Source organism: Triturus cristatus, chromosome 1_1 (assembly GCF_964204655.1).
Source record: "Triturus cristatus chromosome 1_1, aTriCri1.1, whole genome shotgun sequence".
Lineage (NCBI taxonomy): Eukaryota > Metazoa > Chordata > Amphibia > Caudata > Salamandridae > Triturus > Triturus cristatus.
Genome location: NC_140579.1, coordinates 678,322,192 through 678,331,240, shown reverse-complemented (window position 1 = coordinate 678,331,240; position 9,049 = coordinate 678,322,192). Strand labels below are relative to the sequence as shown.

The following is a 9,049-nucleotide window of genomic DNA, read 5'->3' as shown; positions in this document are numbered from 1 at the left end:
ATATGGTTTAGCTGGCCACCTGGCCCATCCATAATTGTGCAACTTTTATATATTTAAACACTGCCTTGTTTTAAACGAATGTGCTTCTGTGCTCATAAAGAGTATAGGGGATACTTTTAGTAAATAAATACATATATATTTTGAATATATATCTGTGTGGTGTCCTTTCATTTGGTATTCAAGGAGGTTACACATGGTAAAACAGCTGGCTTCACATGCCCTCAAGAGTTTAGCCTGCAGACTGCACTGTCCACGCTACCACTAGGATAGCTGGTCTATCAAGGTTGACTTCAACCACCACCATAAGGGTTGTTTGGCATGGTACAAGGTGATCACTAGAATTAGTGAGCAGCATATACCAGGCCAACTTCTCACAATGGAGGAGACTGAAGACCTGGTTCGAATGTTGGCGGGCCCTAGGCCCACATATTGGAATAAATGACCACACAGACATGGGTAGTGGTATTCTGGAACTGGCCCAGGGCACGTGCGCCCGGCCCCTTTTATTAACAGGGTCACCTGACCGGTGACGCCTGTGGTGGGTGGGTGTAAGGTGTGGATTGGCACTAGGCAAACACTAGAACGTGTCCAGCCGGACACTACATCCCTCCCAAACTTTAATGAAAAGAAACAAACAAAAGTCCAACCTGTAGGAAAACAAATAAACAATACACAGCACCAAATCAGTCTCTTCAGGCCGTCAGCCAGGCAGCGCTGGAGCTTTGGACCGCAGGGTCTGGATGATTTTGTCCGCCTTGGCGATGTATTTCAGAACGGCCTTGTCTTGCGGTGTTGGAGTCTATTTACAAAGTTCAAGTATTGGTGCATCTGGAGTGGTGGTGAAGTCCACTCTAGAGATCTCGCAGGCGCTCAGGTTCCGGTGGACGAGAAACCTGCAACTGTTGGGGATGATCTCGGTGTGTGAGGCCTTTCCTTGGAGGAGACGTGCTTGATGGTCTTCCTTGCTCCTGACAGCGGAGCAACTTCAGACTTGCCTCTCTCGCCTGGACTCCTCTCTCACTGGGGCCTCCTGGAGGGCCTTCCTGCTTGGCTGCCATGGGACCGTGTGGACTGTGCGGGCTTTGATTAAGTGACGTGAAGGCGTTGCTGAGGAACTGCCAACAGGACTCGCAGCCAAGTTGCTCATGTAGCCGCAGAGGGTGGTGTCTCCGTCTAGATGTTCTCGCCGTCAGGACTCAGGTTCTGAGCCTTCCTCCGATGGTCTTCGGGTGACCAGTCTTCGACTGTGACCTCCATGCTTCCCGTGCCTGTTGTGGAGCTGCTGCCGATGCATATCTCCTATACGGATTCCCCTCTCACAGGAACTCCGTCGAGGCCCTTGCCGCTGGATTACCACGTGACCGCGTGGGCTGTGCGGGCCTTAGCGTAGGCCACGCTGAGGGGTCGCTGCGGAACTTCCAACAGGGCCACGGCCAAGTCTTGTGTAACCCCAAGGGTGGATATTCCAATGGTCGGGTATGCTGTACTTCGTCATGCTTCAGGTTGACTTGGGCACACAGAAGGCTCCTGGGTGGCTTGCCTAATTGAACTCCGGTTGTCTGGAGTGTGGGGATCCACTCTGGTGGTGCGATGCTCCTTGGTGATGATGCACCTGGATTACGATGACAAAACAGTGATTTTCCTTCAGTTGGGCAAACAGGCAGCAATCTATGGTCTTGGGTGACCTTTTGGATTGAGAAGTGCTAGAGGGACTTTGCAGCCCGTGTCTTCGTCTTGCTCAGGCTGTTCTTCACCCATGGCGTCTGCGAAGAGGAGCAGGGATGCCGTCCAACTTGGACTGCCGATGCGTGTGACTGGACTGTCGCGCTGGGAAGCATTGGAGAGAGACACGGTTTGCGCTGGCTTCGGCTTACATTTGGTTCTCACATTGGACTGTCTCCTGGGACGTCGGTCGGGCTTCGGGACCGGACGGTCGCACTGGGAAGCGTTGGAGAGAGATTTGATTTGATTTGATTAAAGATTTCTAGAGCGCATAGCTACCCTCGGGCGTCCCAGCGCTAACGTAACAGCTTGACAGTACTCCTAGGGATGGATTATTGGGGGAACAACCAGGTTTTCAGCAGTCTGCGGAATGATAGTAAATTGTTTTCTTTGCGTATGTTAAGGGGGAGGCTGTTCCATAGCTTTGGAGCGTTATAAGAAAAGCGGCGGCCGCCAGTGCGAGCTTTCCTTATTCTAGGGACGCTCGCCAGAAACAGGGTGTCCGACCTGAGCTGTCGGGTAGATTTGTGCGGCATGATGAGAGGTCTCAATATTGGTGGGCCTTTGCCTTGTAAGATTTTATGGGAGATGCACAAGGCTTTGAAGGAGATGCGTTCTTGGATGGGAAGCCAGTGAAGCGCCTTAAGGGAGGGTTTGGCTGAGCATCTAGATTTCGTTCCCGTCAGTAATCTTGCTGCAGCGTTCTGGGTGTGCTGAAGTTTTTTTATGACAGCTACAGGTGCGCCTAGGTATAGGGCGTTTCCGTAATCTAATCTTGATATGATGAGGCCCTGAATCAGAATTTTCCTAGACTGGGGGGGATAAGCGGAAGGATCTTACGAGCTGCTCGCATGAGTCCAAAGCAGGTGCCGGCTGTCTTTCTCACTTGGGCTCTGAAACTGAGGTCCTGGTCTAGCCAGAAGCCTAGGCTCTTGATTTCTTGTTTTGGTGTGGGGGGGGGGGGGGGTGCCCATGCTAGCTGGCCAGGCAAGGGTTTTGGGGAGTTTGTTTGGGTCGCCTAGAAGCATGATTTCGGATTTCTCTCCGTTGAGTTTGAGCCTGGAGTCTCCCATCCATATAGATATATTGTGCAGGCAGGAGACTAAGTTCTCCATTGATTGATCGGCCTGGTTGATGGAGACGACTAGTTGTGTGTCGTCGGCGTACATGACCACCTTTATGCCGAATGGAGAGGCGATGTCGTCCAAAGAGGCCATGTAGACATTAAAAAGTGTGGGGCTCAGGGAGGAGCCCTGAGGGACTCCACAGTACAGGGGGAGAGATTTAGAGTGACCGTCCGTGGCTGTCGGCCACTTGGAAGGTCCTGTGTTCCAAGAATGATTTTAGCCATGCCAAGGCGGTCTCCGAAATGCCCGTTTTTCGGAGACGGTGGAAAAGGATGGTATGGTCCACTGTGTCGAAGGCGGCACTCAGGTCCAGGAGGATCACTGCCACTGATCCTCCTGCATCCAGAATGGACCTTGTCTCCTCTGTTACGGCCAGAAGGGCGGTGTCAGTTCCCTTTCCAGGTCTGAACCCTGTCTGCGAGTGGCGAAGGAGGTTGTTAGTCTCTAGGAATGTTGAGAGCTGTTCATTCACAATTCTCTCTGCCACTTTGCTGATGCCTGGGAGGAGGGAGATGGGTCTAAAGTTAGAAGGGTCCAAGGGGTATAAGTGAGGTTTCTTAATGAGTGCACGCACTGTCGCGCTTTTCCAGCTGGCCGGAACTATCCCGCTGGAGAGAGAGGCATTTATCAGCCTCATGAGATGGGGGGAAATGGTGGGGGCTACTAGTTTGAGTTTGCTCATTGGGGCTGGGTCATCCGGGGAGCCACTCTTCACACGATTGAGAGTGTCCAACAGCCTTTCGATGGTGACGGGGAGGAAAGCTTTCAGAGTTGGTGCGTCTGGGTCGATGGACCCAGCTGGGAGGTTAGTTGGGGGATAGGTATTGGGGAAGGTCCAGATGATTTTTAAAATTTTGGCTGAGAAAAACTCGGCGAGTTGGGTACACCTGGCACCGGTGGGATCGGCGGCCGGCTGCGGTTCAGGGACTTTCATGAGACTTTTTACTATGCGGTAAGTCTCCCTGGAGGAGTTGGAGGCAGCAATGATTTTTCCTTCGTAATACGAGGCTTGTGTGTTTTTGATGAGGGTTTTATATTGCTTCATGGCCGATTTATAGGTTTCTTTGTTGTTAAGGTACCAATCTTTTCTCCAGCGACGTTCCAGTTTTTTGCATTTTTTTCGGAGATCTCGTAGTTCCGAAGTGAACCAGGGGGATTTGTAAGAATTCCTCTTACTAGGGAGTTGTTTGACGGGGAGAACCGCGTCTAGAGACGATTCAATCCAGTCATGAATTGGATGTCTGCTAGTGAGGGGTCCGGATTCAAGGTAGGGGTAGAGGCTGTGAGCTGGTGAGTCCAGGCATCCGTGTTTAGTTTGTTCCACGGGCGCAAAGGCGCTTGAAGTGGAAGGCTGGGGCTGATTTGACTGGCGATTGGGATTTTGAGGAGGATAAGGGGGTGGTCTGTCCAGGGGATGGGTAGAGGAGAGGATGTGGAGAGTTCTTGAATATTTGAAAAGATAGGGTCCAAAAGGTGGCCCTTATTATGAGTGGGCAGGAGATTTTTCAGGGAGAGGCTGTGTGCTGAGAGATCTTCTTTGAGGTCTCCCGCTATTTTGTTCCCTGGGTCATCGAAGTGGATGTTAAGGTCTCCTAGCACTGTAAAGTTGGAAGATGAACAGGCCAGGGAGGTGGCAGTCTCTACCAGAGAGTTCGGGAACTGTCCAAGTGGCCCCGGGGGTCGGTATATGAGTAAACCCGACAAAGTTTTTTCCGGGGAGAGATGTAGGGAAAAATGAGCGTTTTCACAGTTAAGGACTGGACTGCCCTTAAGCTGGCAGGTGAGGTGAGCTTTTGTGATTATTGCTAATCCGCCTCCTGATCCTTGCGGTCTGTCCAGATGTTTAATGTTATAGCCCTGAGGAAGGGCTTGGACTATGTCTGGGTCGGATGCGGAATTTATCCATGTTTCCGTGAGGAACAGCACTTCAATGTCGTTGTTCAGAATTAGTAGATTTATTTCGGTGCTGTGCTTGGGGAGTGAACTGCAGTTAAGCAGAGCCATTTTGATTGTTCTCTTTTTGGGGAGTGACTGCGGAGTGAGTTTGTATACACAGTGATTGCATTTATTGTGATGCTCATCAGGAGAAATTGAGTGAAGACAGAGGGCCGGGGTGCTTGTTGCCAGTTTCCGAAGAGTGTCTGATGAATAGGTAATGAGGGAACAAACGAGAGAAACAGGGAGGCTGGGCCCTGGGCTCATACTGGCGCGGACGGGCTAACCTTTGGCGCGCCTTCGGCGCGCTGGCGGCACGCCCGCAGCGCGCGTTCGCTGCGCGTCTGGCTGAGGCACATCCTTTTGAGGACAGTGGAAGGGGCGTGGCCTCAGGGCGGTGGGCGTGGCCTCCCTTCCCTGATTGATGGCGGCAAATTGTTGACAGGCCCGCGGCAGCGTTCAGATCGGCTGCGCGGTGAATGAGAGCAGCTCTAAGGAGGGGGGAGTGCTCGAGGAAATGTGCAACAACAGGTAATTTTAAAACAGATTTTCCATTACAGTGCTTTAAAAACGGCGATGGTACCTCCCGGCTTCCGCCTCAGGAGTGTCTGTAACAGGCTAATGCGGGTTTGTGAAGTAGCGCGTCTTATATAGTCTGCAGGGGGCGTGGCCTCAGGGCGGTGGGCGTGGCCTCACTTCCCTGATTGATGGCGGCAAATTGTTGACAGGCCCGCGGCAGCGTTCAGATCGGCTGCGCGGTGAATGAGAGCAGCTCTAAGGAGGGGGGAGTGCTCGAGGAAATGTGCAACAACAGGTAATTTTAAAACAGATTTTCCATTACAGTGCTTTAAAAACGGCGATGGTACCTCCCGGCTTCCGCCTCAGGAGTGTCTGTAACAGAGATGCGGTTCGCGCTGGCTGCGTCTTACATTTGGTTCTCCCGTTGGGCTGTCTCCAGGGACGTCAGTCCGGCTTGACGGCTGTCTGGTGTCTCTGGGTGCACTCATCTTGTTGTGGTATGAGTCCTCTGTCCTGTCGCTCTGCTCCTTTTTCTCCTGCGCACCTGTGGTGGTTGTATGCCCTGTGGCGTTGTGCCACTGTTCTTCCTTCCTTCACGGAGTGGTGTCCTGCCACTCTCTTCTCCTCCTTCTGACCAGGTCCTCACTTGGATGTGGCGTCCTGCCACATGTCTCATGTTTGCGCCACATGGACACCTCACTAGTCGCGTCAAGTTCTTGGGACGGTCTTCACTCTTCTGCGGACCTGTGGCAGGTCTGTCCTGTCAGTAGGACTTGCTTCTTTCTTTTGGGGGCCTTGCACGGGCACTATCCCCTCCTCTTCTTTTCACTCGAGGGCGTCGTGCTTGCGCCTCGAGGCTGCGCCATCGTGGCACTTGATCCTGCCTCCCTTCGGGCACATGTGGTGGAGTTGGTCACTTCGAGTGACGTGCTCCATGCTGGCTGTGCAACTGTGGCATTCGGGCACATGTCGCCTGACGTCAGAACGTGCATCGTGGTGGCGGCTTGCCACCTGGGGTGTGCGACTCTCCTCTTGCCTATCTGGGGCCACTGGCAACTCCGGCTTGAGGCAGTATGTGGGAGGACACTCTGTGCTGTCTTCTGCCCACTGCAAGGTTTCGCTGGCATGGTGATGTAAAGGATCTCCCTTCCATCTTCAGCAGCAGTGCACTTCTCTGTGGAGACGTCTCTCTCTCCTGGCTGGCAGTGGTGGCTCTTCATCACTGGGATAGGTGGCACGCTCTTCTCGCTTGCGGTGGCGTAAGACAGCCACTGGGGGTTGCATGTTCAGCGCATGTCTTTCTTGCGCCCATTGTGGGCTGGTAACTGTTATATTTCCTGCTTGGGTTTATCTTGGTGCTTGGTGGCTGTCTGAAGGGTTCCTGGTCCTTCTCCCCTTCAAACGAACAAAACAGACAACAGGAGTTGGGTGGCACTCTGTTGGCCAGTCTCTACTTCCTTTTTCTTTTCTGTGGCACTGCCTAAGCCTGGCTGAGGCAGCTTTTGACTTCGTGGGGCTGAGACAGATCGTACAGAGCTAGGAATGCCCTGTGAGTCTTTGGTCAGCACTTAGACCCTGGCTGCTTCCTTCACTAGCAGGCAGTGTTGTGCTGTGCTGGTGCGAGGGTTGAGCAGGGCAGCATTTTCCTGCGACTGTCTCGCCTTGATACCTGGGTGGCCCTCTCAGGCTGTTCTCATGATCAGGGTTGGAGGGGGCATGTTTTCTTTTATAGGCCACGTGTGGGGGGCCGACTTGTGTGCCAAGTAACTTTCTTTTGTGATGGGGTAGTCTTCACGGTGCTGCTGGCAGTGTCCTTTAAGCTGGTACAGTGACTACCAGTGGTCACTAGGTGGCAGTGCAGCCGCATGTTTTCCAGTCTTCAGCTCTTGCAGGCAGGCTGTCTCGGGACCTCTGGAGTGTGCCGCTTCTACTTGCAGGCGGATGGTTGCAGAGATGTCAGCAGGTAGGTGAGACAGTGTCATGGGCATCGCGGTCTCACATGTCACTTGTCTTTTGTTTCTCAGTGCGGGAATTGTAATGGCCACTAGGTGGCGCTGCAGGCAGTTCCCCGGAGGCCCGGCACTTCGCCTGTGCTGCGGGCTGCTTGGTTGTCTTTTGGTGTTGGAGGTCTTGTGGCTCACGCAGGCATGGTGCAGGAAGGTGCTGAAGAGGCAGGAGGGCACTGCTGCGGTGAGGTTGGACTGCGCGCTGGTGTGGACTCACTTTCCCTACAGTGCCTCTCGGGGTCGGAGTGTGGAGCAGTAAATTGCCGCTGCCGTCCTCTGGTGCCACTGATGCCTCGTTTCATTGCCCCTATGCACTCGCGGCCATTCTTGCTGCTCTCTTGCAGTCTCGTTCTGCCAGGCTGCGCTGGACACGAGCCTCATGCAGGCGCAGCCGGGTCTCTGTGTGCTCGCTGGCCACCGACACATTCTTCCTGTGGGCGGGGCACTGGTGCCTACAGCTGCTCTCGATGCCTTCACACCGCCGTGGTCCTTTCATGCTAGACAGCACCTCCCCCTCCCATCTCCCGGTAAGACGTTTATTTTCTGTTCCGGCTGGCAGGGAGAGAGGGTGCAGCACACAGGCTTCGGCTCCAGTCACTATCACCCCCCACTCAGTTCATGCACTGCGCGGGGTGGGGCAGGGGTCTCTGCATTGAAGCTTTGTAGTTTTGCTACGGGACAGTGTTCCCTTTTCTCCCCATATGCGGGGTGAGCTCCCGCTTCAGATGGGGCCTTAGCCGGCCAGTGGCGGAGGCATGTCATGGCTCCCTTTTCTCACCCCATAGCGGCTCACCTGCTGCCCCCTACTGGTCAGGCATCACTCGGCCTCACGGCAGTCTGCGGCGGCGCCTGGCGTTACTGCAGTCCGACCTCCCACTTCTTCGTCTGCCATCGTGGGGTTTACTTCGTGCCGGATGGCGCTACAGCAGACTCTTCGGTGCAGGTTGGGCTCCCACTCGGCTCTTTCACCCCCGGGGCTCTTCACATGCCCCGTGGGCTATCGGGCACGTCTGGTGCCTCCTCACAGGGGATGCATGTAATGCAGGCACGTCAGGTGTGGGATGGACTCCCGAACACCTACTTCTGCCCTGGGGCTCTTTACATGCCCCGCGGGCTATCAGTGCGTCCGGTGCCTCCTCGCAGGGGGTGCCCTAGACACGGGTAACACTCTCCCCCTTTTCCCAAACTGCTACGCTGCTGCACTCACAGGCACAGCCCCCTTGTCGCCAATGTAATGTTGGCGGGCCCTAGGCCCACATATTGGAATAAATGACCACACAGACACGGGTAGTGGTATACTGGAACTGGCCCAGGGCACGTGCGCCCGGCCCCTTTTATTAACAGGGTCACCTGACCGGTGACGCCTGTTGTGGCTGGGTGTAAGGTGTGGGTTAGCACTAGGCAAACACTAGAACGTGTCCAGCCGGACACTACACTGGGGAAAGTCGTCAAGAAAGGAGAGGCGATTTACAATTAAAAGGAAGCACGGTCGTGGTTCTGGAGCTCCAGTAATCCAAACAAGGCGAAAGTCAAAGTAAACAGATATACTGTGCATGAAGAGCTAAGGCATGCGAAATGCAGCTGTTTATTGCACGTCACCTGACTTCCCAGAATCATTAGCACTTCTGATGACGCCAGGTCACATGGTGAAGGCCTGATACGCCCTCCTTCCTCGTGCACAGGCAGCCTCTTTTACCCAAGCCCTCAGTGATTGACACTTAGCCCCAGGCAGGACAGGCC

The 9,049-nt window shown here is 54.1% G+C and overlaps 1 long non-coding RNA gene across 1 annotated transcript in view; it reads left to right on the top strand.

Annotated features, from left to right (window-relative positions):
• The first annotated feature begins 465 nt into the window (after positions 1-465).
• LOC146870875 (uncharacterized) overlaps positions 466-9,049 on the top strand; it is a 76,623-nt gene continuing 68,039 nt past the window's right edge. The window contains exon 1 of the long non-coding RNA XR_014979792.1: positions 466-7,836. This is a non-coding gene — a long non-coding RNA (uncharacterized LOC146870875). The remainder of the gene's footprint in view (positions 7,837-9,049) is intronic.